Source organism: Geospiza fortis, unplaced genomic scaffold, assembly GCF_000277835.1.
Source record: "Geospiza fortis unplaced genomic scaffold, GeoFor_1.0 scaffold330, whole genome shotgun sequence".
In the NCBI taxonomy this organism is placed as follows: Eukaryota; Metazoa; Chordata; class Aves; order Passeriformes; family Thraupidae; genus Geospiza; species Geospiza fortis.
Genome location: NW_005054400.1, coordinates 709,939 through 730,660, shown reverse-complemented (window position 1 = coordinate 730,660; position 20,722 = coordinate 709,939). Strand labels below are relative to the sequence as shown.

At 42.5% G+C, this 20,722-nt stretch overlaps 1 long non-coding RNA gene across 1 annotated transcript in view; it reads right to left on the bottom strand.

Moving 5' to 3' along the window:
- Positions 1-947: 947 nt before the first annotated feature.
- LOC102044918 overlaps positions 948-20,722 on the bottom strand; it is a 21,993-nt gene continuing 2,218 nt past the window's right edge. Inside the window, exons 2-6 of the long non-coding RNA XR_004082276.1 lie at positions 15,083-15,130; positions 10,950-11,040; positions 8,590-8,759; positions 6,441-6,785; positions 948-3,725 (exon numbers count right to left, since the gene is read on the bottom strand). This is a non-coding gene — a long non-coding RNA (uncharacterized LOC102044918). The remainder of the gene's footprint in view (positions 3,726-6,440; positions 6,786-8,589; positions 8,760-10,949; positions 11,041-15,082; positions 15,131-20,722) is intronic.

Below are 20,722 nucleotides of genomic sequence, written 5' to 3'. Positions count from 1 at the left end.
CCTGCTGGAAATGGAGTGGTAAACAAATAAACAAACACAGAAAAGGACCTGCTGACTCGGCAGATGCGCTATTACAACCATGATGTAAAACTATCAAACAACAAATGCAACTTCTGAATGTCTCATGACTCACATCACAAACAGAGAGGGAGGAAAGTGAAAGAGGATTTTAACCAGTGATAATGAATTTGGAACAACACTGGATTTTCAGATCATAGGAAAATCAGGACAAGTCTGGGTTGAATTCTTGGTCTGAATCAAATATTCTTCTTCCTGTAGCCATCAATCACTACATTAATTATTTGTAAAAAGGCCATACTTGGACTACCCCAATAACAATGACCACTCTACTATAACCAAGAAAATCAGTCAGCATCTTTGCTCTAGGGTAAGGAAAATATTTGGACACTTCAGGAGTACTCATTTCTCCTCCCAAGAGCCCAAAACCTCTAAGTGTGTTACCAGGGCTCCTTGCTTCATCTGTTTCAATTTTGAAGCTCTTGGAAAAGGTAACAGTTCACAACTGCTGCAATGGTCTTGCCCCAGGGAGATGGACAAAGCAGCAGGGCAGAGGCAGCAACACCACAAGGAACCTAACGGATGTTTTCTTGGGAAAAAGGGGAGATTAATTAAAGGGGAAAATCTGCTGGTCATTAAGTGTCCTGGAGCAACTATTGTGACACTGAAGCAGTGAGTTTCTGTGTGGCTTTAAGACATCTGCCCTGAGGAAACATTTGCAATTGAAACTGTGTCCTCTTTTTCCCAAGTCTCGGATTCCCATGGGCCAGCAGTTGCCTTGCTAAATGAAATGCTTCTTTAGGGAGACTGGCTGGCCCCAGGGATTGGTAATGCAATATAGAGCCTTTCATCTCTCACCCATGAACCCAAGTCAAACAGAGTTTGGTAAATGGCCAATAACCCCTACCATTCCAGGGCTGTTTGGTGACCTGTGCGAAATGAGGAGGGTCATCTCTGTGTCTGTTTACTAGAAGGCAAGTGTCAACTTCACCATAAAAAAGGACACAGTTACTACTCATTATCACCCAATTTAACATTCTGAAGACAAGAGAATGAGCCTGGAAAACTCAGCCATCTTCTGACCCAACCATGGCGGTCCCAGTACATCAGGGCTTGAAGAACATTAATGAGGACAGTTGCATTGTAGCAAACCAGGCTGTGCCTCTCCTGCCAACAAGAAATCCAAGTCTGAGCTACTCTCAGCTGCATGTGATTACGGTCCTTCCCAGATCCACATGGAAATCCACAGGACTCTGTCCAGTTTTTGCGTGCATCGGGCACTAAAGCACAACCATGAAATTACAGAATGCTGCAGGCTTCTGCAAATCTGCATTTATGGTCTTGAATAGGCACAGGCAACTTGCACAGGGACCCAGAATCCAGCACTGAGAGAGTTAATGTGCTGAGAAGCCCTGCACTGAAAGGCTCTGTTCCCTCACCCATGGTGAATACAGTGTTCTGGTTACCAAAATAGCTGTATTTGGAAGGGTTGAAGGCCAGAAGCTCACTGCAGTACCCACTCTTGCCCTATGCACTGCTCATTTTAAGGTCAGACCTTTAGCATCAGGAATCTGTTAGAAGAAAGAGGAATCGCTTTAAAAGTTGTTGCCACTCTGGGGATTACCCTGGAAGGTCTGAGAGGGTAAAGGAAAGGGCAGGGGCAGATAAACACTTGGCCACATGAAAAATCAGCTGCCCCTAAATTTCAATACATCTGCATAAACCTCCCAAAACTGGAGCCAGCTTGTTCTTCCTCACAGTGTTCCCAGTCACCACTCTCATTTTGCAGCCCTTCTCATGCCACAGCAATGCTAACTCTGTCGTTGTCAGCTGAGTTACTGTTTAATCCCTCCTTATCTTGATTAATTGCATTAAATTGGTATACCTATGTTAATTAAACAGAAGATGGCAGAGGCAGCTTTTACTACTTATTCTTTTGTGTAGATCATTTCCCAGGGCTTCACAGGTTGTGGAAAAATAACAATACAGACACACCACACATCATATTTCAGCACAGCTGATAAAGCTATTTTACTCATACAGTGGTCCACGATTCTTTTTGCATATCACAGTACAGGTTTAATTACCACGCTGCTGCTGCATGGCAGCTCTTCTCGCTTTTTCTTTTTTTTTTTTATTTGTATTATTTGCAAGTCATAATCATGTTTTCCTGTCATCCCCGAGCAATGTGCATGCGTGCGTACAGGCAAATGCCAAGCCTGGAAAGGAAATTTGATGCGTGTCCATGAATTAGAGTTTTCAAACTTTGGCTGAAGATTAGTACATGTAAACATAGCTCTGCCCCCTTCATCTTGGATAATTGGTCACAAATGCTACTTGACACTTCTCAAATCAGACACTTTACATACTTCTGAGCATAGCTGAACTTTTTTGGCAGGAATTAATTTGCTTTGCAACTTAGCTGCTCATTCCTGGCCCGATCCCTGCTGCAGTGATTTCAGGGCAATGTTCTGCCCGTGTGAGGAGCACAGAGGCAGGACTGGATCTGTTTGCTAGCGCCGACGAGCCCGGCTTTGTTGACTCCCTCAGAAAAACAATTACTGCAGCTAATGTTCTGCCCTTTGCCAGCCTTGATTAACACTGGGATTTTTACCTTCAGGCCCCTCTTTCTATTCCAGTGACTGAGCAAGTTATAATGCATCAGGGCACATCTCAAAATGACAGAAAAGGCGATGTAGCATCACCAGAAAATGCAACTTTTGACACACCAAGACCCTTCCACAGCTTTATGGGAGATGGTCACAGACACCATCCAAGGAAACTCTCTCACTTTTTTTCCTGCCCCTCCTGCAAACAGTGCATGCTCCAGCAGAGAAGGGAAATCCATTTCTGGAGTAGTGATGGAGTTTGAAGCAGGCACAGAATTTCGTGCTATTAAAGAGCCCCCTGTTTGCTCTGACAGTTCAGCGTGTTTACTCACCCTGCACCAGCACTGAGAGAGCTGAGCAGACCATATGCCCACTTAGAAGGGCTGCCAGGTCTCAGGGAGCATTGCTGTGCCTATTCCAGGAGGGGTCTGGGGCAAGAACACATTCCATAAAGGATTTCACTAGGAATATTGTATTTTATCTGGTGATTTATTTCTGTCCAGTCTCTGGACTAAATGGCAGATTTTCAGCATCTCCATGTAGATCTATGAATAACCAGTGGAAAATCTCATTTGCCTTTATTCACTGGGATGTTGATAAGCTGCAGCATATTAAAAATATTTGTCAGTTTCTTCTTCTCAGCTATCAAGTGGGGTATGTGCCAGAGTGCCCTCTTCACACTGACTGCTTCACCCAGAAAATGGAGAGAAAATGATGAAACAATGTCAGTTCTAGAAGAGGGTGACCATTTGCATGAGTTATTTCAGGATTATTGCCTTGCTTGTAAACTAAAACTAAATCTGTAAATTAGATTGAGCTCCTACCTGCAGAAGCAAAGGCTGGAACTTCGTGCTGTGCTTCAGGTGTAGAGGGGAGCAAATCCCTGGTGGTGCACTTGTGTTTCCTTGTTTCTCAGGGCTTTGTGCAGCTCAAAGCACTGATGAGGAGTAGCCAAGACAGAGACAGTCCCCACCTCTGGCCTCTGGTGCTTGGGCCATGACCAAGAGCTGAGCCCAGGGCCAGAGAACCAGCTGCATCAGCCACCTCTGAGTGCTTGGTCCCCCTGCTTTCTAATCCAGGTCTTGTGATGGTTCATACCTAGAAAAGAAGGGTAGCTCCTGTTATCAGAAATATGGCAGATTCACTTTGGAGAAGCAATAATCGCCCCAGGATTTGCCATTGAATAATTCAAAAAAAGACATAGCATGTTGTATGTCTTGAGTTTTTATAGGTTCATACTTTAAAATAAACAAATTGAGATGTATTTTGCTCCCTTCTGTTTAACTCTGATGTTTGAATCACTGTGGGAGTGGTGGGTATGACATTTCTAGGTGAACAAGGCAACAATTGGCCAAGAGATACAGCACAGCTCTTAAGTCTGAACTAAGGAGGATGCTTGGTTTCCATTACTATTATCTATCACTATAAATTTAGCTTTCAGGTCCTAGACATTTTAAAATAACACGTCTAGTGTTGGAATAGGAGACTATCAGAAAAAGTGAATTACAGGTTACAGGCTTCCAGGATTTGCAGTAAAAGAACTATTACCGTAATTACACCTGTGAAGTACTCATTTATGTTGTTATTAGGGGAAAGGGATGGGAGAATTGGGATGTACAGAAAGAGAACATTGTAGAAGGGGAGCTAAATAGTTTAGCTGGGACAAAGAACTATGATGGCTCCTGGTCACACTTGTGTTTTCAGCACATGAAATCACCATGTGCATGTGGACTTGCAATTTCCAGGGATTTAGGTGAAACCACTATAGACCTCCAATATCAGGTACAAATGGAAACAAACCTCAGCCCCTAGATTGGGAGCTGATACCTTTTTGTACCATTGAATACCTCCATGGTCTCTGCTGGGTGCAAATGGGGACTGACCAAGTGACTCCATGAGCTCCATTCTTCAGAGACAAAAGACTTTCCCCATCCTCAAAGAAGACCAAACCCAGATTCTTGAACATTTGAAATTAGACTAGAATAAGGAAAAACAAAATCTTTCTATTCAGGGAGGAGATGAATCTCCATTTTGTCTCGTTATTTTGCCAGGGCTGAGTGGCCATTATTAGTCCATAAGTAGTTGCTGGTCTAAATCCACTGTGTCACCTCCTGGATGTCATTACTTAAAGTCAGCAAACTCTTCTTCAGTGGCTGAAAATTTGCTTGCTTAATGCCTGGTTTCATCAACAAATTCAGGCTGGCAATGACATCCTACTTGTCTAAGCTAATATACAGCCTTGCGCTGTCCCTGTTTCCCTTCCCATTCAAATTCATGGCTCTGTGTTAGTGTCTACCAAAAACCAACATTACAGCTGAAGAGAATGAAGTGATGAATGAACATGAGGTTTGCATGTAGATAATTAGATGTTCGGCTGGGTAGATCACATTATTTAATGTACTATCGTTATGTTTGTATTTTAAAAGCATTTAAAATATATTATTTCTTCTATTATTCCATCTCTTCAGTGCTCTGACACCAGGGATGAATCATGCTGTGTTTTTTGGTAGAGATTTGTTTTCTACAACATGATGGAACCATGTGGATCATTGCTGTAATAAGTGAGTTGTCCCTACTTGAGGTAACTCTTGTGTCAAGAGTAAAATCTTTGTTTGGCTGTCCTGCAAGAAGCAGGATGATATTTAATTATGACAGCTGAAACTCATCTCCGAGTGCAGACAACATTGATTTGTTCTAATATAGAAAAGGTGGAATTAAAAAGCTGGTTTATTTAGAAATTTACATATTCCTAAAAATGTCTGTTCAGCTCATTTTTAAATTTGATTACTTATCCCAGGTGAATTACACTGCATTTCTGAATCTCAAGAACTGCCTGTGCCTGATAACAGCTGATCAAAGTACCAGCATAATTCAGTTGTTTTGATTGTAAGATTTTTGTTTGCTGCTTTATTGGACAATGGTGTTTGCAAAAGAGAGGTGAAGAGCACCAGAGATGGAATTACAGCCCACAGTTGGTCCATGAGACTTAATATTAGGATAAGACCACGGTCTATAAGGTCAGTGGCAAATGATACCAAGCTAGCAGGCAAAATCAATGCCTGGTTCTGTAAAAAAAACCAGCAAGGAGAATCTGTGCCAGCGTCCCAGCATGACAAATGAACTTGGGCAAGTTGAAGATAATCATGATTATTTAATATTCCACAGCTTTACAACTTGATACTCTGTGGACAAAAGATCAGAAGTCTGCTGAATCCAAAGTTTTGAATCTTTGGGTCAATATGCTTCTCATGTCTTCAACATTGTTTAATTTAGGAGGAAACAGTTCTGAGCTAAGATAAGATCTCAGACAAAATTGACGTGGACTCACAACATGGCCTAACATAACAATTTAATCTATCCTGTGCTTCCCCTGAAAGAAGGCTTAATAACTGTGGTATGATTTCACCTGCTGCTTCTAACATTTGCTCATTCTTTTTTCGTAAGCAAATTTGGATTATCAGATGGTGAGCAGCTTTGTTCATGGTAGACAAACTTGAATTCATTTAGGATTAATAACAATAGGTTCAATCTTGGACTCAATGGCAGTTCTTAATGAATGGAGTCTTTGGAAGATAAATGTTTGTTTGTGTGAAAAGAGAAATAATTAATTCTCCATTTTTCTGGGTATGAGGTGATTACAGTGCATATCACAAAATGTTTTCCCTGTGTTTCCAGCCCTGGGTATAAGAACTGCAGGAATGTTCCCCAAGCCCCAGCATTGCAGATATGAGCCATTTTGACCTTGTCATTTCAAAATCTGAAGTTTTGCAATGAATTGCTTGGGTGAGAAAAAAAAATGTATCTCTTACTCACAGTACTCTCAGGTCCTCCTGGAGATCTGATGCAGGGCAGCGAGGAGGGAGGGAGGACGGTCCACGTCGCTGCGATCCATCAGCAGCCGTGGGTCAGCACAGGGTCATTTGGATGAAGGAATCAAGGCTGGATTTTGGCCCAATCCTCACCATTGTCTTAGACATGGGCATCTTCCAAATTCCTGTGGGAAATCCCACGTTCTTCACTGCTGTCCCTGTCTCTTGGGAAGCAGTCGGAGCCCACCGTGCCCAGCCAGGAGAGGCTGTGTTGCCCAGCACCCGGTACCCACTGACCTCAGGAGGAATTAACAGGCTTCAGCAAACGTACCCTGCAGGCAATTTTACCCTGCAAAAACATCACCCACATTGCTAGAGATTAGGACAACAAATTAGAGCTTTTAATATGCACTGGCCGCTTTTTTTTTCACCCCCCCATCCCCACACCACCACCATCCCCCCTCCCAGCCCAGTAACATCCAGTTGCTTAATTCCATTTGAAATCACCCGGGTTAGGCACCTAAATAATCTTGTCCTTCATGCCTGTCAACATCTTGAGGCACCTAACCACCTTTAGAGATGTGGTGTGAAAGCTTGTGAACGATGCAATCGAGGAGGGAAACAAAAGACAAGTATCCCTATTTGCTGCCCAAGAATCCACAAAGAATGCTGCTTCAGCTCTGCTCTGATTTCTAATTAGATTATGAGTGATGTAGGACTCTGAAGCCAAGCTGGAGTTTGTGCTAGCACTTTGCATGTATGAATGACAAAGGGACACCACTTTCATATTGATTTAAGCAAGCCAGTGGAAGAATGTTTAAACATCAAGTGCTTGATGTCCCAGTTTGCCAGAGCACCTGGAAATATCAAATTAATTCCAGGTGTTCTGCCATTAAGACAGGCTTGCTGCTTTTACAGCCACACATACAAAATGTGGCTCCCAGTTCCACAAATGAAAACGGAATGGTTTCTGCTCCTAAAGCCTCGATAACTCCGACATATTGCAAGTTCTGGAAAGAATTTTAATCTACATAGTTTTTTTTTAATGGGGAGGGGAGCGAGGGGGGAAAGATTTTAAATATGCTGCATACAATTTGTGATGGTCATCTCTAAAATGCAGCTCCATTATCCTTTTCCATTTGGAATGAATGAGGCTAATTAATTTCAGGCCATACTTGATGAGGTCAGCACCATACGAAGGGTGCGTGCTAGACATTGCTAATCTCTTTCAGCTGAGAGTGATGAATTAAAGATGAAGCATTCCTTTGCAGGCCTAATTTAGAATGTATATCAAAAACCTACAGCAAATAATACTATACCCTACAACAAAGGAAAACTTGTTCTCTCAGGCTCCCATGTAGGGTTGATTTTAAAGGCATTTTCATTTCGCTTTGGAATTCCAGCTGTGGATGGGTGAAACAGTTCAGAAAATTCAAGCTTTCTCTCTTTCTGTTGCTTTTATGGACAAAAGTAGGCAAGGAGGGGCTAAGGGGAGAGAGAAACTGGTCCGTGTTTGATCCTGTATATCCTGTGATTCTGACTGTACGCTCGGCATTTAGGATACCAAGCACCTGTGACGTGACACCCCCCAGGGCCACACTCACATCTTGATGCTGGGGTTTTCTAAGTCTGAGGGGAAAGCAGTCAAGGGTCCCCTTTGGTTCAGCATCATCCCAAAAATGTTTTGTTGGACGTTGCAGGCAGGAAGCAGGACGGGTCCAGCAGTTCTGCTGGGTCACCCAACAAGGACAGGAGGTTCCAAGCCTTACAGAGCTGTCGTTCTCCCCAGGGAAAAACACCTCCCTACGCAAAAAGGTCCCATCACATCTAGAAGTGCAGATAGCAAAACTGAACAGAACAAATCACTGCAAAAGCAACCAGGTCTGGGAGCAGGACAAATTGCTACAGAGCTCCCAAACTTGGCTGGAGTTGAGGCTCAGCCAAGCTTTGCCACCTTTCACTCAAGGCAAAGCCACCCACAAAGTCCATAGGGGTTTCCCCCAAGCGAGGGACTGCAGGATTTATCCCTGTGGGCAGCAAGAAGCTGAATTGTAACTCTGGTAAAATAGAGACTTATGAAATCTTAACCCAGCCTCAGAAGGAGGCTGCAAACAATAGACCACCATCCTCCCCAGCACTTCTCTGCTCAATACCTGGCAGTTCCTTGGAATTCTTGACAGGTTGCTGCAGCGAGTGGAAGTTCCCAACTGGTGGCCATAAGCGGCTGCCGTCTCTGTATCCCAGTAGTCCTCATTAGAACAAAGCTGCTTCGAATTAAATCCAATCTACATGCCGAATCAATCTTTCAACCCTTTGATTGCTTCTGAAAATATTTATACTTCTTAATAATGCACATTTTGTCCCAAAGCCTGTGATTAAACCCAGACAAGGTCCAGAGAAGCCTGAAGTATATGTGGAAGGGGTTATTTTGGACAGGAAAAGAAAGATAAAGACACAGGTTTTTCCTATTGTGAAATCATTAGAGTGTATAAATCTAGCAATTGCAGTTGTATAAGCATCAGAGTGGGGTTGTAATAAATACAGATTGGAGTATTATAGTAACCAAATGGAGTTTATGGATTATGTTCACTAGTTCATATTTCTCAGCTACTACAACCTAACTAGCTTCATGCTGCACTCACCTCTGTTAATATTCCCTATTAATATTCTCTTTACGTGTTTGTGGGGGGGAAAAAAAGTTAGGATTCAACTGCTGCTCTGTGTAAAACAAATATGTTTAAAGAATCATGCCCTCCAAAGAAAAAAAATAAACACGGGGATGCTGCAAAGCGACCATGTTCGAAGGGCACAGGCTGTGGCTGGCTGAAATCGCCCCATTCTGCTGAAAGTTAATAACTTCCATCTGAGTGGGATCTGCTCCTAAGGCAGGGCATTTGCTGTGTGAAAATTGGGGTGTAAAAACGAGGAAAATAACTTCTGCTATCCCTTACCATGGTGGATTTTTAGGGTGGTAAATAATAAGCTTTGGCTGGAGATGAGAAACGCACAAAGGCTTTGAAACTGGGCTGTGTGGTAAACAGTGTGTTATTCCCTTCTCAAAAAGCAACATGCACCACAGGTGAGACATGAGGAGATGAAGGGAAGGAAACATTCCTGGGCTAAGAAGTAACCCAGACAGGGCCAGATCCTCTAGAGTGGGGATCTGCCGTCGATTAAGAAGGTGCTGGTGGCTGGGGACGCAGATCAGATAAAGGCTCTGTACCTGTCTCCCTCCCTAAACACAAATGACCTCCCTTGTCTCTAAAAAAATGAAAAAATTGACTTTGGAAAACACACCATGATAAATCTCCTTGTATAAAGTGCTCAGTGTCTGTGAGAGAGGGAAAGAAATCCTAGAAACTAAAAGTATGTAATGCTTATTTAATATCATTGTCATCAGCAGCATCAGATGGTAAATGCAGGTAATATTCTTCAGGAGTGGGCTGATAAATGCTTGTGGTAGTTTTGCTTGTGACAGTTTCCCCTTTCATAAAGGAGAGAAAGAAATATTCTCAGCTAAAATATTATTCATTGACTCTTTCATCACATAGTACATTATATTAAGTTGTTATTTCCTAAATATGTTTGGGGGGTGGTAATATTATTATACATATATCCTGAGTCATGATGGCTGTTTTGCATTAATGTATGATTTCGATGCTCAGTCTTTAAGGTAGAGAGAAGGGGTGTGTTTATCATGACCATAAATAAGGGGAGAGCAGAGATTGTAAAAAACCTCTCATAAACATGGATGGATCCAAAATCTAATGACACACATAAAAATACATTTTGGATCAGACCCCCATCAGAACTCTGTATTATATAACCAGCATTTTCTGAGTATCTTCTATTGTTTGACAGCCCTGCTTTCACACTGAACTTGGAGTTCATTTCTGAACAGAAGCTTTCTGTATAGAAACTTTTAATCATATCCTTTTGTGAACACACACATACCATCGAGGATATTGTCTTATTAAAGAGTTTAAGCCTAAAGGTGTATGCCTACTTTTAAAAGAAATTTTCTGATTGTAGATAACTGCTCAATTTGATTTAGTGTCCAATGATAGTGATGGGGTTGATAACTGAGCATTCATCGGTAATTCATCTTGTGCTAGTAGAAATTTACAGCAAAGCAGTGCTTTCCCAACACTGACAAGTCCTATTAATCTTCTTCAGACACATTTCAATAGGTGTCTCCATCTGTGCCCAACATCTAAACACTCTGGCATCACTGGGGACTTGGAGACACCTTCATTTCAGGTTACACTAGTGAAAATGTGATACTAGATTGTACTCTATTTTTAACCTAATTCTCTCTTTTCATTCAATTAGCCTTTCTTGCCTGCATTTTTCTACTCATGTGTAACATCCTTTTCCCAGGAATAGCTTAAAAATGAGATTTAGTTACTTAAAGAGACAGAATCTGCCAGGGCAAGAACAACCAAGAGCTTAGCACAGAAAAGCAGAATAACAAAGCTCAGGGACACAGCGTGGAGACCGAATTGCCACTCACCAAACACGTCCCGAGCAGCATTCGCACACTATTCCCCTCCTGATGCACCTCTTGCAGGCACCACAGGGTTAGGACAGGTCTGAAACTAGAACTGAAAACAATTGCAGGATGTTTGGGTGTTGAGATCCCAAAGAGCTCTGTTTGTTCGTGCTGCACGGGGATCCCCACCATCCATCCCCACTTCGCTTTACATATACAACTAATGCATGAACAAACACAGAGCAGTCAAATTACAGCAATAACATTTATGGGTGGATTATGTTCCAACTTCCTCACTTATTATTAAAAGCGAGTAAATTGCGAAGCACATGGAAGAGGTAGGGTGCAAATGCAGGCGAATTTCCACTCTCAACCAAATGTTGTTTTTTCACTTTCAAAGCTGCGATGAGTTTGCGAGCAGACGCAGCACAGCTTTAAAGCTTACTCATTCAAAAATGTGTGTTTGGGTTCCTTCTTTTTTTTTTTTTTCCTCCTCTCTCTCCCCTCCTTACTCCATTTACGTTTTGCCTTTCAAAGAGGAGCAGATGCACACCATTTGGGTTTGGGTGGCTCCTAGTTGCTCTGAACTTTCTTCTGAAAAGAGCAAACCGTGAGCCGTGCGTCTGCTCCGCGCCTCAGAGGCAGTCTCAAACTTTGTTTCTGGCTTTATGAAGTTCTCTCATGAGTCGTATTATAGATCTAAATGACCTTATTGTAGGTGGCAAGTTTAAATGTGCCATATTAATAACTTGTTATCCAAGACAAATTAAGTCCTTATGTGTCAAAAGCACTCTGTTCTGGATTACCTACAAGACAAGTATTTATTGAATAAACGTTGGATCCAATTTCATTTTAATGTGACTGACTGTATGCTGCAGCCCCTTAGAACGAGATAAAAACACTCAAACCTACAACTGTGTTGCAACATTACACCTAACTTGTCTATTTCTATTATTGTCTTTTTAACATGGGATCTCAAAAGTGTTTGGGGGGGTTTAAGGATTTATTATTATTATTGTTATTATTTTTTTTGAAGAGCAAGGAGAGAGATAGAAAAAAAGACTGGCATTCAGCCTAAAGAGAAATCATTGAAACAAATTAATCCTATGCCGTTTAAATTGACATGGTAATCCATCATCAGCAAAGGGAAACTCTGAAAGCAATCTAGAATCTGCAGTGTTCTTTCACTGGCCCTCAGGCACAAAGACAGATAGTAAAAGAGGAAGGGGGGGAAAAAATCATAAAAGTTAGCAGCACCTTTGCATAGGGAAGGGCTAGAGAAAGCAGCTTTCACTTTTTCCTGCTTTCAAGCAGCCAGCTCAGAAAGCAGCACTGATTAACCTTCACTCACTGCCTGCTAAGGTTTGCTTGTGTGTCAGATCATCTTCAGCTGCTGGGATAGGAGTTATTTCAAATAGTGCAGAGCCCCCGTCCTGTATAAACTCCACCATTGAAAACTCTGCCAAACATCAACTTGGGCATTTCTGCTTACAGAGGGCCTTTTATTGGCCTAAACTTGATCATTCCAAATGGACAATAAATTCTATCTGCAGAGCCCTGCAGAAAATAGCTGCACTATCCTTGGGAGTTTAATAGCCTGGATTTTCATAGAGCTAGCATGAAAAAAACTGGTGGGGTTTATTTGGGTTTGGACTCAGGGTATTTTTTTGTCTATCCCCTGCTTTCTCAGTGGGGCTATCCACCATAATATATGTTTCCCAAGAGATTTTTCAAACTAGTTTTAAATATCTAAAGTGATGAGACTTTGTGCACCTTTAAAATTTTATTAGACTTACGGTCAGAAGAAAACATAAACCTCTTGGGCCTTGAAAGCCCATTGCAATACAGCCATTATCCCTATAATGTCAACAGAGCTACAAAATTCTCTAGAAATAAACCTTTTAAGAACAGCCTTCCCTGCTTCATGTTTTCTTTTAAGGTCAGTGGTGCATCTCTTTTTTGGAAAGCGTTTCCCCTCTCTGGCCAGGTTTAGCAATGTGAAATAGAATGTATATTACTAAATGAATAGGTTTAATTTTAGACACTGAAAAAATAAATAGAAGAAGAGAGCCAGGGCAGGAATAATACCTTTCAGTTAGAAACAGACATAGTAGAAAGAAAAAGTCAGAACTTTAGTGCCAGGGGCAAAGGGGTGAAAGGCTAGCTAATATGAACCATATCCAACATCTGCCCTATTTTAATTTAGCAGGGATAAAGTTTCTTCTTTTTTATTATTAAGAAAACTTTATGTAGCAGAGAAACCCATGAGCTATGTTATCAAAACTGTTTTATTGTCACACTGAAACTTAGAACTATTAAGAATTGGCAGGGCAAAGAGATAAAAACTCCCCTTCTCTCTCCTTTTATACTCTGTGACAAGCCTGGGCTCGGGTCCTGCTGACTGGGATGTCCTTTTCATGTCTTTATGAAGTACTGCACTTGGGGCTCTAATATAAAGGGGAGGTTAATTGTTCAGGATGGGTCCAAATGATTGATTCTCCAGGTTAAAAAAAAATAAATTAATAAATTAAAAAATCTGAATATTTAAAACAAAATTCTGATGCGGTGGTCGCCCTTGGAGGTGAGCGATGGTGGTGGTGCACAACAAGTGTAAAGAAGGGCTGGGCTGGGGACCTGCATGAGAAACAGCCCAAATTGCCAGGCTGGAACATGATCTCATTCCACCTAAAAGTTTTCCACCTCAATAGTGCAAATTCCACTATAAAATAACAAAGTGTACCAAACCACATGTGAGTAGCTGTAGGAGTAAGAGAGCAAATTGGTTTCTGACAAAAGAAGGATGAATACCTTCGGATAATCTAAAGTTAAAATTTGATTGAAAGCATAACATTCCTCTAAGCATCAATATGCTTAGGATCCAAAATATGGTTATTTTATTACCAGTTAATACTTAGATCAAAGCAAAACACTGTAGCTGGAAGGGACATTCTCTCTGGAAATAAAGTTCCATGTAATTATTTCCTATTAAAAACTAAAACTGGTCTTAGATTCAAAAATTTGGGCTTCCTTACATGTGATATAATGCAAGCTTGTCAAGAGAGAGCAGATGTACCATTTTTCACTCTTTGCTGGTATCTCTTTGCTTTAAAGTTTTCAGTTTAGCTTTAACCCTTTGAATGTGAAAGATTCTCATCCAATTTACCTCGATCAGACCAGGGGGACTGTTTTGGATTATATAGACTCATTTCTTATTATAAGAAATTAGGACTTGATATGAGCTAACATTATTTTAAATAAAGCCTGCAAATGTAAGGAGGTGAAATCTAAAGAAAATGATATGGCGATGGGTAGGCAGCTGAAAGTTAAATATTAAATTGTAAACAAAGGTTTTACTCTTGGGCAAAACAGCTCATCTTAATTCAGTTCGAGACATGGAGTTTAAAATATGCACTCAACATACTTCCAAGAAAGCTGCAACCTTTCAGAGGAGAGAGATAAGAATGTATTTTAATTATGAGGTTATAAATATGCGATAGATTTAATTTTTTTTTACCAACTCCTAATGTGCTACGTAACATTGTTCAGATGCAGTTATACATTTATCTGTCTGTCTCTATTCCTGTCCAGGGTTTTGCTTTTATTTTATTCTTTCTCCTTTTTTTTCCCCCTCCTGATAGCTCAATCTCTATTTATGGCATCGTTGAGACAGGCCCTGGGAAAAAAAAAGAATCTATCCTTCTGTATTTATAAACCACCACAGAATAAATAGGGAATGGTTCCTTTTTACAGCTGAAGGGCTGGTATTATAAGTAGCAATATGAAATATTTAGACACATTATTTCAAGCTTCCCGGCTGCTTCTGATTCTGTTAATTATTTTTGATCTGTCACTCAGAAATAAAGAAATAAATAAATAAAACTTTAAAGAGTTCATTAGGACTGCGGAAAGGAAGAAGAGTCAGATATAAGGCAGCAATTATAATTTGGTTTAAACATGTTTTTTTCATTTTTTGCTGACTCCTCAGCTACATTGTTTGGTAGAAGGATGGCTACAATATACTTCTACATTAAAGCCTGTTAAATAGGGAAGAAGCTGAGACATTCAGCTGGGATATTGTTTGCTAGCTCAATTAGTATCCCAAGAATTTGAAAGTACAATAAATGTATCTGAAGATCATATCTAAACATACTTACCAAAAAGTACCCACCTCTCTCAGCAGTTCACATATTTCTGCCTTCTAACTGGGAGGAAAAAAAATAAAAAGAAAGAAAAAAAAGGCAGTTCGATGTGTAGGTTAAGACTGGCGTGTGGCAAGGTTTGTGTGAGATACAAAGAAATCTGTATTTCACTCAACAATTTCATTGCTTAAACATATAGTTTAGAAGCATCTTTTCCTTAAACATGTGGTTCAATAACATTTTCTTCAAAGGAACAACTCAGTGTGTTAAAAGATTTAAGAACAAAGAATGTGCTGCAAAATGCAAATTCCTCCAGTGTTACACTGTGTATGCAATTATGTATGTAGGCAGATAGATATAATTTGAGAGTTATTAACTTTCAACATCAATGATGTACCCTGAATCAATACAATGTAACTACCTATTAAAATATAAACCAGGTGTGTTCCCAGGCAAATACAGTCTGAGAAGGTTCTCTGGATTTTTTTTTTCTTTAAAGACTACAGCTCTACTGTGGACAAGAAGCTCAAGAGATTGGTGCTGGTCCTAAAGATGGAGATTGCTTTGCTTTTTGCTGATGATTCTAGAATGTTTCATTTCCTCCACGTTTAGGGAAAAAAATAATTTTAAATAATAAATAATATTGAAATGGTGCGAAGGGGATGAATTGCCTCACAAACATCCGTACATTTATGCATTTATACACCTCCGGATGCATAGGAAAGAGAAAAGTTCCCTATTTCCATATTTCCTTTGGCTGAAGGGAGGGAATGAAGGGAGCAGAAATCATTTTAAGCTTTGCCCTCCCGGCGGATCGACCCCTCTTGCAAATCCCTTTCTCCTGGCCGCCCTCCCTCGCTCCCCCGAGCACACAGCCCGGCGCAGTTAACCTTGGAGCGGCGCCGGGCACGGAAGGGTTAATGAAACCCAGCTCTTTACGACCTCCAGGGTCAGACTCTTCCTATCTGCAATCTAAGGAATTAGGTAAGGAGGTTATAAGATTATAGTGAAAGGAGTTATAGGCCCTCGTAGCCTCACACCTGAACATATTGGGCTAATCCACTGGGATTCTTAAAAATCGCTTCAGCTATGGAAAACTGTTAATTAGGCTGGGTCTGTCCCGAGGTTTCCTGTTGCATTAGAGATCCAGCCGAGCTGCCTGCGCTCCATAGGCTCGCCTGAAATGTTCCTAGTGTGCCCAACTTTCTGTCCCTTCTCCACAGCTGAAATCAGCATCAGCCCCTGATTTCGGGGTTTAAAAAAAGCAAAACTGGGGCGAAATTCAGCCCGGGAGATGAACAAAAGTCAACCCCCTCCGGTCCCTGAGCCCTGGGTGCCCGGCAGGCTATTTGCAGCTGTTTCTAACTTCAGTGTTTGTTTACAGTAGCAAAATTAGCACTTGGAGGAGAAGTGAAAAGCTGTTTTCACATCAGTTTTACTCCTCGGTTCCTAGTTTGAGATGCCTTTCCTCCCTCCCAGCAATCAGCATCATTTAAAGTGCGGTACAAACTTTCTCTCGCTGCTTTGACTTAGTTCTCTGCAGTCGCATCCTATTTTCTGCTGAAGAAAAATACGCGGAGAGAAGGTAGCATGTGAACACGGGCCAAACATCACGGATTCGAGGCAAAAAAATAATAATCATAATCCCGAGCATCCCCCCAGAACGTATTTCAATGTCGCATGGCAGAGCCCTGCCCTAGTCCCAGCTTTCTGCCCTTTGGCACTCAGATATTTGCTTGTCTCCAGCAAAGTTTTCTTTAATCCGCCGAGACACCCCAGGGCTGTACCTGAGCCACGGCTAAATTGCTCCCTACAACCGATAAAATCCTGCAGCAGCAACTCCCCAACTTCAATACTTAAAGCAAGGGCTGGTTTTAGCCATTTTGTCATTTGCAGAAATGCTGAAATTTTTTTTTTTAATTTTTTTTTCTATGCCACTTGTGGTCACCCTCGAATGGCAGTAATCTGTAGATTACATATTACGAGCCTTGTCATTACGTGGATAAAATGAGGTGGTTAAACGCTAAAATCCATTTTACTCACCACATTTGCTTGTGGGGAGGGAGGGGGGCGGGAAGGAGAGGGGAGGACAAACTTGCAGGAGAAGGATTTAAACCCCTCGGATGGGAGCTGGATGTGCTGTCAGAGCCCTCTCTGCCTGGTGGGTACACGGGCTGGGCACCCCTCAACTTCACCTCCAAGGCAGGCGCCCGATCACTCCAGCCCTTCTCCCTCGCTCCTGAGCCTTTTGTCCCCATTTTCGTGGTATCTCAGCTTTGCTCCACAGAGGCGACTTTTCTCTGCCTCTCCTGGATTTGCTCTGTAGCATTTCTAGGCTCCTACTCTCCAGCTCTCCCCCCGTTTGCCTCTTTCATCTGTGTCCCTGATCCCTCTCCAGCTGATGTGATTCTTTAGAAATGTGGGTCTTATCCCGTCCCTACCTTTGCCGGCTCTGATTAGATATTATTTTTTCATTGGCTCCGCTACAATGGGTTCCTCCCTTTAATCTCTCGGTATATTTTCCCCCTCCCGGTATAACCAAATCCATGAAATTCACAGCCTCTCTCTTTGACACGACTGGTTCGTCTAATCACTCCATATCGATTTCCCTAACTCTTTTCATCCAGCTGAAGACACATTTTAAAACACTCCAAGCCAGAGTGTGCTCTTTGCTTTATACACACTAATAAAATGATTTACCCTTCTCTCTCTGCTCTCCTCACAGGAGAAAATCGTTCAAGTCGCGGCTATTTGTGTGTGATCAGTAAATATTTAGTGTGGCGACATCCTCAGCTCCTCTCCTGATCAATACGCAACCCAACAGGAGGTGGACTATTGTCCGGGTAGTGACTTGCTGAGATCTCCTTTAGATGAATTCTTTGCCCCCCATACTGCCTGTTATGATTTATCCTCGAAGGTGACCAATAAAGAAAAACCGAGTCTTTAAAACCGTCTGTTTCTAACCTGTTTACCGTGCCATTAAAGCACCAAAGCGAGGAATGGCTTATTCATCCCCGTCTCCCACATCCCTGGCATGGGCTGACACACGCAGGGCGCTGCTGGAGAATGGTTATCAGAGCGGGCAGCTCTGCTCCCCTGACCCGCTGTTCCCCCTGTTCCCCTGCAGGAGAACCCCGGCCGCTGTCTGCGCTGCGGTGTCACGGCGCTGAAAGGGCGATTCCCCGCTCGCACCCACCCTGCAGCACCCTCGGGCACAGCTCAGCCTCAGCCGGTGCCAACGGTGTGCCCAGGGATGGAGGGTGCCCCAGCAACTTCCAGCCCGCCTCCCTCCTCCTCCTCACGGCATCCCGCGGCTCTGCCTGCCCCAGGACCAGGCTGAGGCAGGGCTGCTGGCGGCTCAGTGGTTTGTTTGTTTGTTGGTTTGTTTGTCTGGGTTTTTTTTTTTTTTTGTTTGGGGTGTTTTTTCTCTTTTTAAACGACATGGAAAAGCTGCAGTGAAGGAAAATAATAATAATAATAATAATGGAAATGGAGAAGAGCTTTAAAGCCCGTTTCCTGTGGTTAACCATAACGAGAGCTTTCCCAGAGTGATAAAATGGGCAGCAGGAGAAGTTCGCGTGTGGATGTGTGTGCTTTATCCTGATGTGCTCTTTCACTGCTGGGAAAGCCAATGCCTCCCCTTGCAATGCCCCCAGGAGTGTGCTGTGCCCGCCGAGATGTCCGAGGCAGCAGCGCCTGCTGCGTGGGTGCCTGTCTGATGCAGCCTGGGTGCCTGCACACAATGGCCACCCAGTGATCTCTGCATCGCCTCTGTGTGCTCACTCACACCATGCCCTGCAGCCCACAGAGGTGCCCAGATCTTTATTTCATCCCCGTGCGTGTGCGTTTGCACCTCAGCTCTAGGTCGGAGGCGTTTATCTCTGCAAATGGACATTGCCTGCACAGGCGCTGCATAAATCCAGGGCTGTGTATTACAGATGTGCGACTGTTATTCAAATGTAAAACCAGCTACATCCACCTGTTAACTTTGTTTAGAAACCACTCTCACTAATGGCTTTTCTCTAACTTATTCAGCCCGTTACTCGAGTATAGGAGGCAATGGAGGGGAAAAATCCATATGAAACCCTGCTCACAGCCTCTCTTCGAGAGGACACTTTCCACACCTTGCCTAGACAGGGCTCCTATAGAGCGCTTATCTCTCGAATATATCTTTATACTAATGCATACTTAATTGGTCTGTCTTGACTGTCCATATAAAACAATTTAATTAGGGTGCTTTCTGCTTTGGAAAGAAAGAAAAAAAAAATCTGCCCAGCATTTATTGTATTTAGCACCAATACAGGCAGAAAATGTTGCACAAGTTTTTGGTTGAAAGAGCACCTATGTGTCCATTGAAGGGCGTTGATCCGAAAAGACAGAGAGGACAAGTAAAATCGATTTGAAGCAACCCTCTCTGTCCCTTTCACACCATTCAGACACTCCATTCCTTCTAAGACAAAGACCCAGCGCCTTGGGAATGCTGGCAAGGCGGGGGGGGAGGGGGGGGGGAAGGAGGAAAAAAAGGAAAAAAAGAGGGGAGAAAAAAAAAAAAAAGGAAAAAAGCTTCAATCCCCCCAAGCGAAAGGGAGAGCTCTGAAATTCCTTCATATTGCTGTTATTTACCCCCGAAGATATGTTCAACTCCAGGATTTTCTTCAATTCGGCGTCTAACACTGCTGCTGCGAGGAATGTCCCTGGAAGGGGAGGAGGTAATTATGGCTATTAGTGCTGCGAGCCCAGCCGCAACCTTGGTCACTCGCAGGCTTTTAGGGTTAAAATAGCCCTCACCTCTGACCCCTGCGGAGCAAAGTTGTAGCTATTGCCACAAGTTGGGCCAAAGTTTTCAAATCCAGGGCTGGGCAACACCGGAGGGGGCAAACTTCTCCCTGGAATTATTTTTGGTTGGGATTTAAATCATCTTTAGTCTATTTAATTGCCTTTCCCTCCTCCTTTGGCCAAATAATCCCTTTCGGAGAGGTGGGGGGGATTTCAAAACGCCCTGCTCTCACTACCTTTCCCACTGCTCTTTCCATTTAGGTTTAATTTGGCAGATTGTTTTCAAGCATGAAAATGGTTATCATCAAACTGAATTACTGGGTCAGCCTTTCATCCAACGACCCATTCAGCTTTACTAAAAAAAAAATAAAAAAGGAGCATTTGGAAAAATGAAGAAAGGACAAAAAAGCTTGGATTTTCCTCCTGTGCTTTCTGCACACCTTCACGATCCTCCCCTGCAAGGGGGGATTTTGGAAGGGGGGGCGGGGGGGTGCTCAAATTGAGGAGGGGAGGGAGCCCACAGATGCAAGTACCCCTCTGGCAATAATAAAAATTCATTCAAGTGGGCTATGTCTCCATCTTCCATGTACTGATTAGACTTAACAAGAGTGGAAACTTGTGTAGACCATATTTATGGTATTAACAAGCAGTTAAAAGATTTATCCTTCTTCTGATCAATATTGTTCGTGGCCGGTCCTTCCCCCCCACCCCCCGGGCCCTCCCCGAAGGCTGCAATGACAATCGCCTTCATACTTTTTCATCACCGATCGAGGTGGCAAAAACCTTTTGTAATTTTCATTAGCCCAGTAAACATGCAATTAACATGCAGCACTGTGGTTAACTTAATTCCTGTTTTAAGGCAAGGACAAGCAAGAAATG